This window comes from Rattus norvegicus, chromosome 16, assembly GCF_036323735.1.
Source record: "Rattus norvegicus strain BN/NHsdMcwi chromosome 16, GRCr8, whole genome shotgun sequence".
NCBI classification, from domain to species: domain Eukaryota; kingdom Metazoa; phylum Chordata; class Mammalia; order Rodentia; family Muridae; genus Rattus; species Rattus norvegicus.
In genome coordinates, this window is record NC_086034.1 from 35,125,188 (window position 1) to 35,145,680 (window position 20,493).

At 37.0% G+C, this 20,493-nt stretch overlaps 1 long non-coding RNA gene across 2 annotated transcripts in view; it reads left to right on the plus strand.

Moving 5' to 3' along the window:
- The window catches only part of LOC102548002 (uncharacterized), a 46,318-nt gene extending 28,430 nt beyond the window's left edge, over positions 1-17,888 (plus strand). The window contains exons 2-6 of one of the 2 annotated variants that reach the window (XR_360436.5): positions 2,472-2,570; positions 8,697-8,766; positions 14,510-14,580; positions 16,002-16,139; positions 17,708-17,888. This is a non-coding gene — a long non-coding RNA (uncharacterized LOC102548002). The remainder of the gene's footprint in view (positions 1-2,471; positions 2,571-8,696; positions 8,767-14,509; positions 14,581-16,001; positions 16,140-17,707) is intronic. The other variant, XR_005494797.2, reaches the window with a different exon arrangement.
- The last annotated feature ends 2,605 nt before the right edge of the window (positions 17,889-20,493 follow it).

A 20,493-nucleotide genomic window follows, 5' to 3' on the forward strand; every position in this document is an offset into this window, starting at 1 on the left:
GGGGAGAAAAGTGGTATAATTCTATTTTAATTAAAACATTATAAATATTTTTAAAAAGTTTATGATGGGATTATAAAGAATGGATTGCTGTGATCTGAACACTGTGACTCATCCTTCACACTTGACATCTTGAGCTCCTTATCCCCAAAAGGATAGATAGCACTGGTGGGGTTAGAGACTTGGCATAGTATTAGTGCCCTTACCAAGAAACTCCAGAGAGCTTCTGTACCTCTTCTGTGCTAGTTCACTGTCCAGAACATACAGAGATAAGATGCCATTTTTAATAAGAAAATGCACTCTCACAAGAAACCTATTCTCCAACCCTCTAGAAGTATTACAGATATATTTCGGTTCTTCACACAGTGCCCTCACTAGTTTGTTATATCAGTAGAACTAAATTAAAAATTGGTCTGACAGGAATCTAGATCATAACTCTAATCACAGAAATCAATAACTGAGAAAAAAACCGTTTTGTCCATCAATGACTGACTAGAAAAAAATGTGGTACATAAACATTGCAGACATTATTCAGCCCTAGAAGAAAATAAAACTGTATCATTTGTGACAATGATGCAACTATAGATTACTGTGCTAAAGGGAATAAACTAGACACACAGAGTGGAAGATGTCACATAGTCTCATATTAAAACTGTTGTTCTTGTTGAAACTGGGAGTAAGGTTGTGGTTACAGGGATGGGAGAGTTTAATGGAGAGGAAGATTAAGGGAAGTTATTGACAGTCTCCCAGTAAAATTAACATAGGAGAGAAGTTCTGATGAGCTATTGTACTATAAAATGACCACATATGACAACTCTTCACCATTTATTTCAGGAAGCTATAATAAACAGTTTGAACTACTTTATAGTGTTCACGGAGAAAAGTTTGAAGAGGTTCATAGGCTTAGTGTGATTTGGATACCATAAAAAGTATACATGTAACAAAACATGAAGCTTACCACATAAATATTATTATTTTATATGTCAATTAATTTAATTATAATCTTGAAATGGACTTACTTTTTGAGACAGTATTACACCACGCTCACTGCCCCCTACCAGTCACCCCATCCAAAATACTAACCCCCATTCCTCTGCCCTGTCTACTCTGAGCAGTGAGTCCCCCTGAGTATCCCCATCAGCACTTAAAGTCTCTGTGAGGCTAGGTGCTTCCTCTTCCACTGAGGCCACACAAGGCAGCTCAACTAGAACATGTCCCATGGACAAGCAACAGCTTTGACATAGCTCCTGCTCCAGTTGTTTGGGAGCCACATGAAGACAAAGTTGCACATCTGTTACATAGGTGATGGAGGCCTAGCTCCAACTTGTGTATGCTCTTTGGTTGGTGATTCAGACTCAGAGCCACAATGGTCCATGTTCATTGGCTCTGTTTATCTTCCTGTGGAGAGCCTATCTCTTTTGGGGCCTGCAATACTTCGTCCTATTCTTCCATGAGTGTCCCAAGCTCTATCCACTGTTTGGCTGTTGCTGTCTTTGACTCAGCTTCTGTGTAGAGCCTCTTAGAGGACAACATGCTTTTGTCACAGCATAACATCGTATCATTAATAGTGACAGGGATTGGTGCCCACCTGTGGGGTGCATCTCACGTTGGGCTGGTTATTAGTTGGGCATTTCCTCAGTTTCTTCTCCATTTCCCATCCTTGCATTTCTTGTAGATGGGATACGTATTGGCTCAGAAGCTTTATGGATGTGTTGGTATCACTTATTATTTCACTGGAGTTCCTGCCTGGCTACAGGAGATTACTTAGTGAGGTTCCATATCCTCAATGCTGTAAGAGATATGGTTACCCCCATTGATTCTTGGGCACCTCCCTTATCCCAGGTCTCTGTTGCCTAGTAATGAAGAGGTCCTGACCTCTCTACCCCAGTCAGTTGCAAATTTCTATTCATTAACACTGCCATTACTTCATCTCTCATCCCTTGTCACATCTGAACCTGAACTCCCTCATTCTTTTCCCATACACTCTCCCATCCAGTTCCCTCCCTTCATCTGCTTCTTATGACTATTTTATTTTCCCTTTTAAGTGAGATTCAAGCATCCTCCTTGTGCTTTTCTTCTTGTTTAACTTCTTTAGATCTGTAGAGTGTAACATGGGCATCCTCTATTTCATGGCCAATGTCCACATATAAGTGAGTTCATACCATGCAGGTCCTTTTGGGATTGGGTTTAGCTCACTCAGGATGATAGTCTCAAATTCTATCCATTTGCCTGCAAAATTCATGGTGTCTTGTTTTGTAATAGCTGAATAATATTCCCTTGTGTAGATATACCACATTTTCTTTATTCATTCTTCAGTTGAGGTATATCTAGGTTGTTTCCAGTTTCTGGCTATTAGAGACAAAAAGCTGCTATGAAAGTAGTTGAACAAGTGTCTTTGTAGGAGAATGGAGCAATCTTTGGGTATTTATGTTGATGGGTTATATAACTGAGTCTTAAGGTGTAACTATTTCCAGGTTTCTGAGGAATTGCCAAAGTGATTTCCAAAGTGGTTGTACAAGTTTGCATTCCAATCAGCAAAGGAGAAGTGTTACCCTTGCTCCACATCCTCCCTGGTAAGTGAATCACTTAAATTTTTGGTCCTAACCATTTTAACAATTTTAAGATGGAAATTATTTCCATAAACCTAATTAGTTTTCTCTAAAGTTGAATTTTTGAAAATTTTTGATTTTTGTGTGTTGTCCACATTTGAGTAACTGTAACATATATGAACTAAGTAGGCTTTTTATAACATTAATACTTATTTTGGACCAAATTTCCAAGCATCATGCTTAAGAATTTAAAGTACAGAGTTATTTGTGATGGGAGTTGGCACCTCTACTTAATAAGTGTAACTTTACAACTCAGAGTTCTTAAGTAACTTACAAAGTGACTAGGTGCTGTAGCAAAAGGGATATTCAGAGAAGTATGACTTACATACAGCCTGTATGCTTACCATTTATTTCATCCTTTTGGTTGGGTGTCACAATCTAGCAAGGAAAGGATTTTTCTTAAAATAGCTGCCCTCTTGTTCACATATCAGTTCCAGTTCCTCTTTATCCAGTCACCATAGCCTTTCATTCACTTTTGAAAATTCATCTGGTTATTCCTTTAGGTTTTCACCTCATAGGAGGTAAAGTACAACGTGTGTGTGTGTGTGTGTGTGTGTGTGTTACACACACACAAAATCTACCTGTAATTCTCAAACACACATATTAGAAGAAAAGGTGGATATTAGGAAATAAAAGAGTAAGCATGCAAATTCAAGAGAGAAAAATGCTCGAAGGAACAAAGTGATAATTTCAAAGGCTCCTAGGGCAATCGTGATTCTTAAGTGTTCCAGAAACAAGAGGCATTGCATTTGCCTGAACTGGTAGAAATAAAGGGCAGTGAGCTATCAGTAAAACAAAACAAATACTTAAGATCTGGTATAGACGTAAGAGCTTTTCTTCTGTGTGAGACTAGAAGCGACAAACAACCAGAGGACATTTTTTTTTTGCTATGGGAAGACCATTTTACATGTGTGGAAATCGAATAACTTTTGTAAGGCTGGAAGCAGAAACAGTCCACAGGGGATGGTCACTTGACTCAGATGGAAGGATCTAGTCTAGATGGTAAAAATAGAATGGATTTCTCAATAAAATTGATCCAACTTGAAAGGATTAGGTTTAAGGAATGATAGGGAAAGAAAAACAAATAAAAAGTTATAGAAGTTCTGGTGTGAGCACCAATACAACAAACATAGTCTTGTGGATGAGAGATCAAATGATTTTTTTTGAAAGAGTCAACAGTTCTGGTTAGGCATGTTGGTTTGAAATTGTCATCACCTCTATTTGAATTGGCAGCCACTGTTTGCAAGTCATACCTGCACTCTTATTGCTTTATACAGCCCAGAGTGGTTTCCATTCTTAAGTTCTCGAGAACTAAATAATATTTCATGTCATGTCCAAATTACGTGCCATTAAAGCTTCAATTCAGTAAAATTACACTTGACCACTTGTTCACATTTTGTTCATTTAAAATATTTGTGCTGCAAGAGAAGAGTTGAGAAGGACATTTGCACTGTTTACTACATAGAAAGTATGTATTGTCCATTTTGTGAAAAGAAAATTGGAAGGTATGTGTTTTGATACTCCATGATAAAATGTGCAGATTAAATCTTTGGAAAGTGATACAGCTTCTGCCTCTTCAATGATTAAGATAAGACACAGTTTTTGTTCATTTCTTACAGGACATCATTATTATACAAACATATTTACAAGTTTTCATCTGTACACCAGCAACTAAGCCAGAAGTAGTATGATTATAGGATGAGCACAGTTGTGTCAGGCAAGGAACGATATATGGTTTCATACAGAGATCTTTGGTATTCCCAAAGTGCATCCTCTAGGATCTAGTTTATTTCACACAATGAAAAGCTGTCAACTCAGCCTGACCATAGACTGCCTGGCAACCCTATATTGCTCTCGATATTGCAAGGAATCATGGGACGTAGATAAAAGGAAGACTTTGCTACCAAACCACAACTGCTTAACACAAAGGAGAAATTCATTATTTATTTTTAGAGTTTTTATATTATCTTCTGATAGTTCCTTTATATTATCTCCCCATAGTTCCTAATGAGAACACAAGAATTAAGCTTATTTGATTTTATAAAACTGTAAAAATATTCATATTGCTTATTAAAAATTCAACATTCTGTTGCCCCAACCTAAATAAGACTGATTACTTGGAGGGTTGAAAATGTTCTTCCTCCTTTGAGAGTTAAGTTCTGTGCTCTTGTAGGATGTGGTATCCAAGGTCAGACACACAAACTTCAGTTCCCTCTTACATCTGAATCTGTTTTAGCTTTATTTTCAGTACTCAAAAGCTCTACATATATATAATTGCTTTCTAAACTCACACATGAAAACATTTGAAATACATACAATATGTGAATAGATATTTTCTTTAAGGGCTTTTGCATTCACTGAAGCCTTTCTCCCCTTTCTATAAGAAGAACGTTTGGGAGGAGAAATGATCAAATCCCCAGCACGAAGTTAATACCTACGGAGATCCTCTGACAGCACCAAGGCTCTTTTAAAGCCACATAAGTATATGAGATTCAGTCTTTGTAAAAATGCTTGGTGACAGGTACAATCTTCCATTTCTTAAGTTATTTTTAACTTTAGAACACGATTTTGTGAATTCTATTCAGTCAAGCCTTCTTACCGTATAATCACATGAGCAGTTTTTGTAACAGTATAGTGTACAATTTGCCATTTGAATATTTGCTAGCATGCATCAAAAGAGGAAAAATATACATTGTATCACTCTTATTTATTTATTCATTCTAGTTTTCCTTTTCCTTGGCAGCTTTATATGTGTTTTAGTTTTATATGTATATATATGTATATATATATATGTATATGTATATATATGTATATGTGTATATATATATATGTATATGTGTATATATATATATATATATATATATATATGAATGTAATGGTCAAAAACTATGCAATACACTCTAATTTCCATGAGTTAGAATTTAGTCAGAATTCATTATTTGTTGGGGACACATCCTATTATGTGTCACTTTCCATTATGATTATTAGCAGGTTCATTAGATGGCTTGTCATTATTATTCATAAGCTGCCTTGTGGACTTGATGATTTTCCAGTCACCAGGAAAGTTAATATTTCTATCTTTATATCCTTATTCCAGCCATCTATTCAACTTTCAATTTTAATTGCATAAAAATTCTATTGATGTTTCATAGTTGAAAATCTCACTGGTAACATTTGATAAGAGGATTTACATGTGTCAAAGTACCACTAACTAGACAGAATGCCATATACAATTTAGTAATTATTAACAATTTATCTATACAGGTGACTGGATTATTAATTTCACAGGTCATTACTAGAGAAGGCATAAAATGTAACTGGCCTGTGTCTCAGGGATTTAACAGAATGTGTGAGAGAAAAATCCATCAGATAATCTGTAATCTATTTATATCATTTGTTGTGTCCATCTTCATTTTATATATTATCAAGACATTTCAGAAGTATTTGATCAACTATTTCTGTGACTTTGTGATGTAGTCCTCAAAATGGAGTAGGGATTCCAATTTAGTACCAGCTTTTAAATTTCTGAGATTCCTTTTTTGTTTACTGCCTCACAAAATGATTTTTTCCATGACAGGATAGAACATGGTGGGAGCTTTAGGATAATGATGTTCAAATGGTAGGAGCAGAGGTACCTGATGCTTACATGTTGAGCCTTCTGTTCATCTAGGTTTACTTGGTATATTTCATTGTCACTGTCTACTTCTTTCTGTTGTTGAAAAATTGACTTCCCAAACCATATGGTTTGCCCATGATTACAATTTAGATCTGACAAGTTTTCAGGAGATAGAGGCATCCACAGCAGTGGAGAAAGCAAGAAAATTTGATGTGCAGGGACATAGTATCAAAGAGGAATATCTCAAGGATGCAGTAAACTAGTTCATCACTGGCATAATCACGTTTAGAAAATAGTTCCCCTGGTTTCAGAGTAATGACTCCAATGCTTTAGTATTGTAAGCAATAGGGGCTTGCTGGGAGCAGAGCTGTGTGGGCGTGTGATTATGTTCATTTGGTTTAAGCACACCAAACTGGAACTACAGGTTAGAGCCCGAGAAACTTAATGCATCCTCCCTCCATAACTATAAAACATAGAGAGGACATTTTTTTCTTTCTCACTTAGCTATCTCAGGATTCTAAATATTACAATCATCAGTGGTTGACCAGTCATCACAGCTGAGCCTTAAAAAAAATCAGTAACCTCTGTAGTTGACATGGCTTTTCTATACAGAGAGAATACTAGATGATCAATCACTTTAACATCCATGAAATAACTTATAGGAAAAAAATGACTTAAATGTCTTTATTATGTAACATACGACAGAGTATATGGCACAGGTTTCTTAGAAGTCATGCTTGTTATCCTAGTTTAAAGATTCTTTCACGTTTGCACTATCATGTAAACATCTTTGAAATATAATATACTAAATATTCCAGTAATGTTACAGGAAAGAAAGAGGAATAATGTGAATTCAACAAATATTGACTACAAATAGCAAATGGAATAAATATCAATAAATGTTTCAAGGAAATTGATTTTAGGAGAAAAAGAAATTAGTAACTTGGATGTATACTGAAACAAAGACACCAGGCATGTAAGATAATACCTTAGGCACCTGGAATATTGGAGATTAAAAACATACAAGCAAACAATAACCCCATCAACACTACAAACAACAAAAATAATATTTTTAGATACACCTTGAGCCCAAAAGAAATAGGGAGCTAATAATTCAAGTATTTTGTTGGCTCAAATCTTGTTTTATACCTAAACACTGGAGAGACCTTGTCACGGTAGCAGACTCAGATTACAGTGGTCTGTGACTACTTTGAAGAGTCTTATAACCTTTGAAATAAATTGTTTTTTTTTACAAAGATAGTATATCTTTTAGACAGATTTGAGTACTTAAAATTTAATATAGAATGTAAGGGGAAGATATTTTCTATTTCATCAATAATTAAATTTAGATACAGTTTTCTGAAGAGGAATGTCAAAGGTGTTACAATACTCTTTCCATGGAGTCAGTAGGAATCACTTGTAATATCTCTTGATTTAAAATGCTAGAACCTCAATTTAATGCAGCTTGGCATACAAAGTAAAATCATTCTATAAATAGGCAGATAAACACTTGAGGAAATCTGGGAGACATGACAAATGGTTTACTACATATTTGAAAAAGCAAATGAAACATGTGTTATAACAAACCATTTAAAAAGTTAAAAGATCTCTGTCAAGATGGCTCACTGGGTAAATGTTCTTGGTACATACGCCTGACAATCTCGGCTAGGAGGCAGCCTACTGTTTGATGTTTTTCTTTGACATTTATGTTCACATCACACAGACACATACACACACACAGACACACAGACCCCCCCCCCCCACACACACACAGAACATGCTCTCATGAATAAAATTAGAATCTACAGATCTTATTGATAGATAAACCAGACTTCTAAGATTATTTTATGTCTGCAAATTATTTGTGGACCTGGTTATGATACAAAGGTGCTATGACAAAAGAGACTTGGAAATATGCAGGGCCAGGTGGGGCGCTTGTGGTAGCAGTGGACAGTAAAAAGGGAATGTGCTCAAATTACAACCTATGTGAGCAAAAATAACATCGTGAAACCAATAGCCTTATTAAGCCAATGTGCACTAATATAAAATTTGAAATATTTTTGTGTTGATAGCACCAGACATTTTCTTTCCTGAGTTATTCAAAAAATTGTTATTTTCAAATTGTGCTTTTTACAAGAGTAGAACTAATTCTATTTCTTTTTGTCTAAAATATGAGATCACAGACAAAGCCTGATTTCTGACTTTATGTTATCAACTTTTTATGATTTGTACACAAAATAATAGCATGAAGGCCACAGAGAAAGGTTTGGTTGACAGTCCAGGGCAGCACTGGGTGGTAGGGCATCTTTTAGGAAGTAGAACCTAATAGAAAGATGTGGATTCCTGTGAGCATTCACTTGAAGTTTCCGTGTCTCACATTCTTCTTAGTATTTTATGCTTAGTCTTTATGCTCTTGGTTTATTACAAAGTCAGTCACTTTCTGCCATTATCTCCTGCTTTACCCTGTGTCCCAGAAGCCACATAGCCATGTGTGTACAGCCTGTGAAGCCAGAAGACCCTTCTTACTTTACACTGCAGCATCAGGTATTATAAAGAGAGCAAAGCTCAATAGCACGTAATTTATACTGGAAGTTATTATCTTTTGTTACATGTGTATTTAAATAAGTATATATATATATATATATATATATATATATATATACACATTTTGACATTTATTGAAATGGATGCAATTGGGAACAATATACTAAAGGGAAAATATCAAATTCTACATAAAAGGAGATGGTCTAGTAGTTAAGAGCACTGCTCTTGCCAAGGAACTGGGTTGGACTTGTAGTACTAGCACAGTGAAAAACAACGATCTGGAACTCCACTTCTAGAGGATTCAGTGACCTCTTCTGCCATTCACTGGTACCGCATGCATGTGCTGCACAAACATACATATAGTCAACAAACTCACGCACATAAACTAAAAATAAATAAAAAAGCAGCCTTTGGAAAACATGTTACTATTTATTTTGTTTTTTGAAACTGTGCTACAGTTAATAAAAATAACCGAGACAGCATTTAACAAATCTTAATTTAATGGAGAAAATAATATTAGAGAAAGAATAAACAAGGCAAACAACCAATATTTTGCAACATGAGAAATAAGCTTTATGTATTAATTAATCAAAGAAAACCAATACAATAATGAGCCTTCATTCATAGGCTAGAGAAGAAAATCAGGTGGGTGTAACTCAGAGTATGAAATAATGTCTACCTAGAAAATATGTTTAGGATTGGAGATCAAAGTCATTGCAAGCACACCATAAAACCTTCTAAGTCTATGAAGTAGGAGAAGATTTGGTGTTCGCAATGACGTTTCATTTTAATCTGTCAGCTTTGACAGTTGAGTCTTGGAAGAGGATTTGGAATGGTAGCTAGAAACTTGTTAAGTATGTTCCAATTGTTTATGCAGATGCCAAATTACTCCCACTAAAATATCTTACCCTCAATATCATTATCAAATTTGATATGTGGCATATATTTTCAGAGAATCATAAATATCTGACTTAGTAAACGCAAGGAATTTTAACATCTAAACAATAAAATATGATTATTTAAATTGATCACTTTTTCTGTCATGTGCAATTTTCTTTGTGCATAGACATATCTTTAATTATCCCATGGTTTAGTTTATTTGAGAGTTAATGTGACAGTGTTTGGAAAATGTCTACTATTGTTTTAATTAAACAGAAATAAATTGCTGTTTTTATCAATTTACTTATTTTACATCCCCATCGCAGCCCCTTCCTTGATCTTCCCCCAGTTTCACCCTCTCACTCCCCTTTTTGCATCCCCCTATCCCATTCTCCTCAAAGAAGGGGAGTGTCCCACCCCATGAGTATCAGTCCACCCTGTCACATCAAGTCTTATCAGGGATAAGCATGTTCTTTTCCACTGAGGCCAGACAAGGCAGCCCAGCTAGGAGAAAGGGATTCAAATGCAGGCAGCAGAGTCTAAGTCATGGATGGCACCTGCTTCCATTGTTGAAGGACACACATGGAGGTGGAGCTGCACATCTGCTACATGTATGTAAGGGCTCTAGGCTCAGTTCCTGCATACTTTGGTTGCTGGCTATGTTTTAAAATACTACAGTGATGGCTTTTTCTAGGCCATGGGTTATGCTATGATGACAATAGAAAGAAATGATGCTGATGATGGAGCACTCCCCCGCACTTTTGTAAACTTGAAAGTAACAAAAACAACAACAACAGCAGCAACAACGACAACAATAACAAACCCTGGATATTTGCATAGCATTTTAGTTTTTTGGAATCAGAAGGCTTTCCAAGCATGCCATAGTTACCGATGTCAAAATCATGCTCTGTACATGAATGGTATTACTCTATGCATACAAATCTTTATTTTTAAACTTTATCTATCATGTCTCCTGCCTGTCTTTACATCCAAGGAGTTAGATGAAGACATGTGGGGTGAATATGGTTATTTCCTTGATGTCCATTCAGTTTTTTAGAGAAAGCAAGAACTTTCAATAAGAAACATGCTCATATTCTTTTCGTCCACTCCCGTTTGTTCCTTTTATTTAGATGCTTCTATTTTTAAAGCCAGTTTTAGAGAAATAACTATGTGCAGGACTCACTCTATTCTCCATGGCTCTAGTACAGTTTTATGAACACCTTGAAGTTCAATAAATACTGTCTTGTTGATGCCTTGCTGTCTGGCCCCTAAATCTTAGGAAGACTCTTCCTTGCCTGTGTCTGCAGTTGCAACCCATAATAAATACTGTTTCCTGACATGGGCCCTTGTTTCCCACATGGCCCTTGTTTTAGAGACATTTTTGGTTAACTAGTCTTTTTTTTTTAACCCTAACGCTAACCCTAACCTTAACCATGGTTAACTAGTCTTAAACTTAGCTTTCTACTCTGCTTCTTCCTAACACTAATCCATTGGTTCTGATTCTTATTTTTATGATTCTCATGTTCACTGCCAGGGCTGTAGTGAGCAAGCTACTGCCCTGTTAACAATTTAGAACATAAAGGAATCTTTACATGCACAAATGAGGTGATGCTATGCAATTTCTGATGAGATTTCAACATCTCAAGCCTCCAAGTTGCAGTCTTGGAAGAAGGAGTTCGAAGGCTGCATTCCAGCTAATGATGCTTTGTTTCTAGCCCCTCAAAGTGTGTGTTGTTCCTGTTTATTTGTTGAAAGGGTCCATTCTCATTTGCTAACACTGTTTTTCCTCCCCATGTGACTGTACCCTAGATCACGTGAGGACTCAACACTACCGTTTTCCACTGATTGTTCCCTGGGTTCTTATTATTTCTGATCTATGTGGCTCTCATTTTATGTCTTCTCATGAAAGTAGCTGTTGTGCACGTCTCCCTCAGGCTGCTGATGCTCAAGCCCACTTTTATGATTTCTAAATCCAATATATTTCTTTTGTAGTCCCTTTGCTTTCCTGTGTGCGCGTACGTGTATATGTGTATGTGTGTGGACATGCATGGGTGAGAGAGAGAAGAGAGAGAAATTATTTTTCTTTTTGATCTGATTTAAACTTCAAATTCTCCCCTTATCTTTTTACTTGATATTGTTCTTACTTTTATATTTCATCAATACCTTTCTGTCTTGCTAATACTGGGCAGTTCAGTCTTAAATCATCGAAGCATTCTTGAATGTCTCAGAAGTCATGCAAAATGCCATGCTTGTATACAAGTTGGATACACAAGGAAAGTATTATAAAAGACAATTGTTGCAGTTTCCTTTAATGAAAAAATATAGACAGTACTTTTAAAGGCCTGAATCCTAAGATTCACAAGCAGAACATATCACTCAATCAACAAATTAATAAAGTCAGAAGTAACTCAACTTCAGTAGTGTAGAAAACCTGCATGACTTCACTGTCTGCTATTGATGTGTAGTAAGGGTGTAACTCAGACTTTCTATAGAGAACTTTCAATGTTTTATGTGAGTAATTATAATCTAAGATTATATTTATAACCCTGTGAAAGTTTAGGGTCAGACTTCTTTTTTGTGTGTGGATTCAATTATTTTTTTCTTTTCATTTTTACACTCCAGATTTTATTCCCCACCAGGTCCGTCCACCCACCCACCCTCCAACAGTTCCACATTCCATACCTCCCCCTCTGCCCCCTGCCCATATCTCTACAAGGATAACCCCACCCCACCTACCCCACCAGTTCTCTAAACTTCCTAGGTCCTCCAGTATTTTGAGGGTTAGGTGCATCTTCTCTGACTGAACCCAAACCCCGGATTCCTCTGCCGTGTAAGGGTTGGAGGTCTCATCTCAGCTGGTGTGTGATGCCAGGTTGTTGATCCAGTGTCTGAGAGATTTCCTGCATCCAGGTTAATTGAGGCTGCTGGTCCTCCTACAGGATTGCCCTCCTCCTTAGTTTCTTCCAGCTTTTCCCTAATTCAACCAGAGGGCTCAGTAGCTTCTGTACATTGGTTGGGTATGCATATCTGCATTTGACTGCTTGTTGGGTTTTTTTGGAGGGCAGTCATGTTAGGTCTCTTCTTGGAATACCCGTAGCCTCAGTAATGGTGTGAGGTCTTGGAACCTCCCCTGAAACTGGATCCCACATTGGGCCTGTCTTTGGACCTTCTTTTCCTCAGGCTCTTCTCCATTTCCACACCTACATTTCTTTCAAACGGGAAGTATTATGGGTTAGGGTTTTAACTGTGGGAGAGCAACTCTATCCGTCACTTGATGCTGTGTCTTTCTGCTGGAGGTGGGTTCAGTGAGTTCCCTCTCCATGTGGTAGGGCATTTCATCTAGGCTCCCCCTGCTTTGAGTCCTGAGAGTCTCCCACTTTCCAGGTCTCTGGTACATTTTGGAGGGTCCTCACAACCTTCTTCCTCCCGAGGTGGCCTATTTCCATTCTTTCTGCTGGCCCTCAGGCTTCAGTCCCCTCCCCGCCCCAACCAATATCAGCTCATGTTCCTCTTTCTTCCCACTCCCGTACCCTTTTCCTCCCTTGTCCCTCTGATCAAAATTTATTGTTTGTGTATTAATATCTGAAAACCCGCTCCAGAAAAGCTGGAAGGTAAGATGGACTGAGTGCATTTTCTAGGCCATTTTACCTATAATAACAAGGTATGGTTCCCTATGATTTCCAACACAAAGCACTACATTTCTTCCATAGTTCCCCTTACCTTTAACCAGTTAAAAGATATGTCCATGAACACTGCATCTCTTTTTATCTAAGAGAATTTATGTCCAGACAATCAAGCTTTGTGACGAATTGTGTGCATGTTATATATCTGTGCATATGAACAGACACATGTAGTATGTACATTTCAATTGGCTACCCAGTTACATGAAGGTTTCCATTTGAACACCAAGTAACCATGTCAATTTTAGACAAAGATATAATGGATGTTTTCCAGCTGGACTCTAGGGAGAAAATGATATCAGTCCAACTTAGTTCTCTCTTAAATGAAGTGACACAAAGAAAATATCTGGTCATTGACTCAGCAAAAGTATCAGTTGGACATGAGAGACTGAAAGATCTCATAAATGTGGGCATTTTAAAGCAGAGTCAAAATTTTAGAACTTCTTATATCTTTCATTGTGGTAGAAAATTGATCATTTGGGAGAAGCATTAAGTGAAATAAAATCCTTTCTTTTATTGCTGGGGGAGAGCCACTGCTTTAATTTCCTCAGATGTTAGACTTCTATAAGATCTTATGTGCTAAAGCATATTTTTTGAATTACCCAAAAGGGTCCTGTTATTTTCCTCATTTTAGTTATTAGTCTGAAAATTGCCACCATTCTGGGATCTCTATGACATTTCTGTATTATAGCCAAACCCAAGAGCCAATTTACTTATTAGTGGCAAGTAGGGAAGACTGAAGAGACCATAAAGTTGGATAATTTTACATTAGGGTTGGGATTGGTGCCCAGAATTATCACTTATATGCAATACCTGTATTCCCTGTCTTGCAGCTACTATTACATCCAAAATTTCAATGAAATGCCATCATTGTAGTAGGTTTTTTTTATGTAAAAATGTTTAAATATATCTGTTAACTTCGTAAATGTTTAGTGTTCTTCATTATGTGGGATGAACCGACAAACTTTTCTAATTGGGGCAATTTTGTCCTATATTGTTCATGTATTCACAAAACTATGTCAGATTAAATAAAATAACACTGGGGTTTTCTCTTGTCTTCTGATACTGCTGATCAAGATCATCTTGTTCACAATGGCAGATGAGCCATGTATATGCATGAAATCAGTTCCCCTTACTTAGGTGTATCAAAAAGGTGCAAGGTAGCTGTACTTATTCTGTTCAAGGTGCTTCATGCAGTCCTGTGCTCTACCCTCCTGGTGCCATTCAGTGGACTCTGGAAAACACCGTGGTCTAGGTCTGTATTATATCATATTGTGCTTTAGGGTTTTAAGACATCCATAATTTCTAGAGAGATATAGCTTTTTCCTACACTCTCTCACATGCTCCTGGCTTTTATCAATCATGACATAAGTAAATGATGATCTGGCATTTATCACTAGGAAGGAATTATGAGTTTTTGCAATCGAGGAATCAGATTCCCAGATGTTTTTAAAGAAATATTTTTAAAGAAATATTCATGACACTATGGCATCTTTAAGTTGCTATTAAGTCATCCCTAACACAAAATCAAAAACCCCTAAAACTGACAAAGAATCACTAAATCCCCAAGGAATGTTAGCACACAGAATCACAAGAATCTCACTGGATGTTTCTGGGTCTCTATGTGCTTCTTATGCATGTTCTTTAGCTCTTGTTTTTCCTATATTTTTTGTTTGTTTGTTTTTTCCTATTCTAGTTTGGTTTCATTTTGTGATGATGATTATTATTATTATATGACTGTTTTCTAATGAATGAGAGTGGAAATTGTTTGAATAGGGCTGGGTAGTGAGGTATGGAGTATATGGGCCAAGTTAGAGGGAAGGGAACAATAATCAGAATATATTATGAAAGAAAATTGTTTTCAATAAGAAAAGATTACCAATAGATTCACACTTGTCTTACATCAGCTTCACAATGTAATAATCTTATATAAATGCACACATGCACATTTGTACATATACGCATTATTATGCCAGTGTGTACATATGTGCAGATGTACCAATGATATCTCAGTAACCTGAAAATGTGAGCTAACTAATTAAAAAGTTAATGGGTTTATATTAAAAGCATATTAATACAAGGGCTCTACTAGTGTTGATAGTCAGCAAATGTCCAAGTCAGGATATGAAATTCACAGCTAACTGTGAACCTCAATTTCTTAATTAAACAATTCAATTTTTACATATGCATGAAATGTTGTCATATAAATTTGTGGCATTCAGATGTGAGTCTATAACTTTCAGTCAAGAAGAGGTAATTTTACTGCTTTAAAGACTACTGTAGATGGATGCTTTAACAATCTGAGTTTTTGTTTTCCCTGTTTCTGAAGGCAAGTGTTTAAACAAACAAGGCAGCCACAGAGTGAGGTTTTCTGGACTCCGTCTTCCTTTGTAGCCATTATTTCCCTGGTATTACATATAACAGGAATATTTAAACATGCTAGAATATTTTCGATTAGGTCAGTAATCCCATTATGAACTGTCACTTCCATAACTTTGTCCTGTCCTGTAGGCCCCATACCCTAATACTGTCCTCTTCCAGATTAGGATATTGATAAGTGAATTTTGGGAAGATATATTTTGCTAATAGAATACCATTTTAGAATTCTGGGTAGATATATACCAGGATTATTCAGGAAAATAATTCCCTTAAATATTTTTTTCCTCACCCTTTTAGCTACAACTGAGGTTAGGGAACCTGAAGCTCCAGCAGATATAATGACAATGTCTCTCAGCATAAACAGTGGAACCTATGGCTTTGGGAAATGGCCCAGTTGGTGAAGATGAAGAACCGAGTTTGAGGTCCGGGACCCATGTAAGAAACCCAACCATGACACCATTTATACTCCTGGGCTTGGAAGGCAGACTGCTGGATCTTACATATTATGTTAGCCGTGTGTTTATAGACATTGCCTAGATGTGAAGTTAAGTAATGATACAAGGTGATTTTATGATCTTTCTTTTATTTTTAAATAAATTACTCATAGATAAATAACAAATAGAGCATATTTTTCTTGCTCTCAAATTGCTACTTCTAATGCCGATAGATAATACTTCCCTATATTTAAGCTGTCTTCAAAATAAAATTTCTTTTTAAAATGTTTTTACATATATAAGGGTATTGTGCTATGTGTACAGCTGTACAACATGTACACATAGAGGCCAGAAGGTGTCATATTTCTGGCATTGGAGTGACAGATGGTCATGAGCTCCCACACGAGTGCTTGCGACTCATTCTGCGTCTTTTGGAAAAGCAGCCAGTGCTCAGAGCTCTTAACCATTGAGTCATTTCTCTAGCCCCCAAGAACTTCTATTTTACTTATTTATATTTTAGGGAAATAAATCACTTTATTTATTTATTGAAATGTTATTAACTGCCTAAGAATAAACTTAACCAAAAAAGTAAAAGACCCCTGTGATAAAGAGGAACAGCTGGGTGGTAGATCAGGTAATGGCAATTGCAAATAAACTTGAAGACTTGGGTTTGACCACTAACATGCAGATGGGGAAAGGAAAGAACCAGCTCTCTCACATTTCCCTCTGTTGTCAATGATTTTGCTATAATGTCCTGTGACAAATATATAAGCATACAGTAAATAAATGTTAAAAAAATACACTGAAGAAAGAAGCCAAGGAAAACACTGGAAAAGGAGGACTCCCATGCTCATGGATTAGTAGAATTGCTATTGTGAAGATTATCCTGCTAAAAGCAATCTGTACATTTACTTCAATTTCCGTTAAAAGTTCCATGACATTGTTCATAGAAATAGGAAAAAAAGTCCTAAAATTCTTATGGAAGCACAAATACCATAAATTTTACCTCTAATTTTATTTATTTGAATGTTCTATTTTTTTAAAAAAATCTTTTTAAAGAACCAACTCTCTCTTATTGATGTTCTATATATTTATTAGTTTTTCTGGTTTCATTAATTTTGTGCTTAATCTAGTTATTTCTTTCTAATTTGGGGTGTGTCTTGTTCTTGTTTCTCTAAGGCCCTTGGGCTTAGCACTACAGCATTGAAGAGCTCAGGGTTTCAAGCGCAGCTCTACACTTCCTCCTTACAAGTGCTTTGATACACTATATTCACACTTTTCTCTGATTCCGGAAATGTTTTGATTTGCTTCATGATTTCTTCAATAGTATATATTCATTCTGTGTGTGTGTGTGTGTGTGTGTGTGTGTGTGTGTGTATGAGAGAGAGAGAGGCAGAGAGACAGAGACAAAGAGAGACAGAGAAAGAGAAAGAGAAACAGAGAGTTTTGTATTTTTTTTTGCTATTGAGTTTTCAATTTTACTGTTTTATGGTATAATAGAATATAAAAACAAATATCAACTTTTATATATTTTTAAAGACTTGATTAATATAATGTAATTTGTTTTAGAGCAAGTTCTTTGATCCACTCCAGAACCTTCAGAGATCCCTGGGACTAAACAACCAACCATGGAGGGACCCATGGCTGAATATGTGTCAGAGGATGGCCTTATCTGACATCAATGGGTAGAGAATCCCTTGGTCCTGTGAAGGCTTGATGACCTAGTGTAGGGAAATACCAGGGTGGTGAGATGGGAATGGGTAGGTGGGGGGGTACTCGTATAGAAACAGGAGAAGGGGGGATGTGAGAGGGGGCTTGCTGGGGGAAATCAGGAAAGAAAATGACATTTGAAATATAAATAAATAAAATATCCAATAAAAAAGAAAGAAAGTTTGTTCTATGGGCTACTGAGAAGAATACGTATGTGCAGTGTTCAGATGGAATGTATGTTGATGTGCATTAAACACATTTAATATATGATATCATTTAATTTAGATGTATCCCTGTTTCTTTTTTGTCAGAATAATCCATTGTATTTGTAAACGAAGGGTGCTGGGTGGTACCTGGAAAAGAATGGGGGACAAAGGACACAAAGAAGGACGCCAAGACAAGAGTCTGATCAAGGCGACAATTTTATTTTTCCCCAAGGCTGAATTTATATCATACATGGGTAACGGGGGGGGTATGAAACATTTCCGCAGGCTAAGGACACAGTATTCGTGTGGTCAGGGAATAGGCTGATGTTGACAGGTTGTCAGAAAGGTCATAGGTTTGTCATATCTATTAGTCAGCAGGACGTTGGTTTTTCAGAAAGTTACAGGTCATCACATTAATGCGTCAGATGTTATTATTCATTTTGACCACCAGATTTGTATTAGTCTTCTGCAGCTGGCTGGGAATGTTCCATGAACCCAGTCATACTTAATTCTAACCATAATAATAACATCAACAATGGAGGGCTTCAAGGGCATCGCTCCCAACACATTGTCTTAGTTACTTTTCTATCACTGTGATGAAACTATGACCAAGGAAATGTGTAAGAGTATTTGAGTGGGTGTGTGGTTTGAGGGGTTGAGTCCACGGTGACAAAGCAAGGGGCACTGCAGCAGGAACAGCTGAGAGCTCATATCTTGGTACACAAGTACCAAATGTAAATGTGGTTTTAGAAGTAAACTGCACTAAGAATTTCAAATCAACTTAGAGACGTGTATTTTTTGGGGAGATAGGGTTTCTCTATGTATTTTTGGGTGTCCTGGAACTCTTTTTTGTAGACCATGCTTTGAACTCATAGAAATCTACCTGCCTTTGCCTCATGGATGTTGAGATTAGAGGTGCATGCCGCCACAACTTGGCAAGATGTATAATTTTTAATAAGAAATTTAATTCAGCAAATGCTGGGGAAGATGCAGAGAAAGAGGAACACTCCTCCATTGTTGGTGGGATTGCAGACTGGTTCAACCATTCTGGAAATCAGTCTGGAGGTTCCTCAGAAAATTGGACATTGAACTGCCTGAGGATCCAGCTATACCTCTCTTGGGCATATACCCAAAAGATGCCCCAACATATAAAAAAGACACGTGCTCCACTATGTTCATAGCAGCCTTATTTATAATAGCCAGAAGCTGGAAAGAACCCAGATGCCCTTCAACAGAGGAATGGATACAGAAAATGTGGTACATCTACACAATGGAATATTACTCAGCTATCAAAAACAATGACTTTATGAAATTTGTAGGCAAATGGTTGGAACTGGAAAATATCATCCTGAGTGAGGTAACCCAATCACAGAAAAACACACATGGTATACACTCATTGATAAGTGGCTATTAGCCCAAATGCTTGAATTACCCTAGATGCCTAGAACAAATGAAACTCAAGACGGATGATCAAAATGTGAATGCTTCACTCCTTCTTTAAAAGGGGAACAAGAATACCCTTGGCAGGGAATAGAGAGACAAAGATTAAAACAGACACAGAAGGAACACCCATTCAGAGCGTGCCTCACATGTGGCCCATACATATACCGCCATCCAATTAGACAAGATGGATGAAGCAAAGAAGTGCAGGCAGACAGGAGCCGGATGTAGATTTCTCCTGAGAGACACAGCCAGAATACAACAAATACAGAGGCGAATGCCAGCAGCAAACCACTGAACTGAGAACGGGACCCCTGTTGAAGGAATCAGAGAAAGAACTTGAAGAGCTTGAAGGAGCTCGAGACCCCTTATGAACAACAATGCCAAGCAACCAGAGCTTCCTGGGACTAAGCCACTACCTAAGGACTATACATGGACTGACCCTGGACTCTGACCTCATAGGTAGCAATGAATATTCTAGTAAGATCACCAGTGGAAGGGGAAGCCCTTGGTCCTGCTAAGACTGAACCCCCAGTGAACGTGATTGTTGGGGGGAGGGCGGCAATGGGGGGAGGATGGGGAGGGGAACACCCATAAAGAAGGGGAGGGGGAGGGGTTAGGGGGATGTTTGCCCGGAAACCGGGAAAGGGAATAACACTCGAAATGTAAATAAGAAACACTCAAGTTAATAAAAGAAAAAAAAAGAGGAAAAGGGGAGAGGTGAAGATGGTCAAAATACATCATATACATGTATGGAATTTTTAAATAATTAAAAGGTAAATGTCTTTTTTTCCCCTTTGAAAAGTGGTTCTTAGTATTCTGCATTTCCACTAGCAATAAATGAGAGTTCCTGTTGACCCTTTCACCCCTATTCTCATCAGTATTAAACTTTTCAGTTTTCAGTCAAAAAAAAAAAAAGAAAGAAAGAAAAGAAATTTAATTCAGGATAGAGTATCTCCAAATATCTGTTATTATGTTTTTTTATGGTAAGTCTAGACA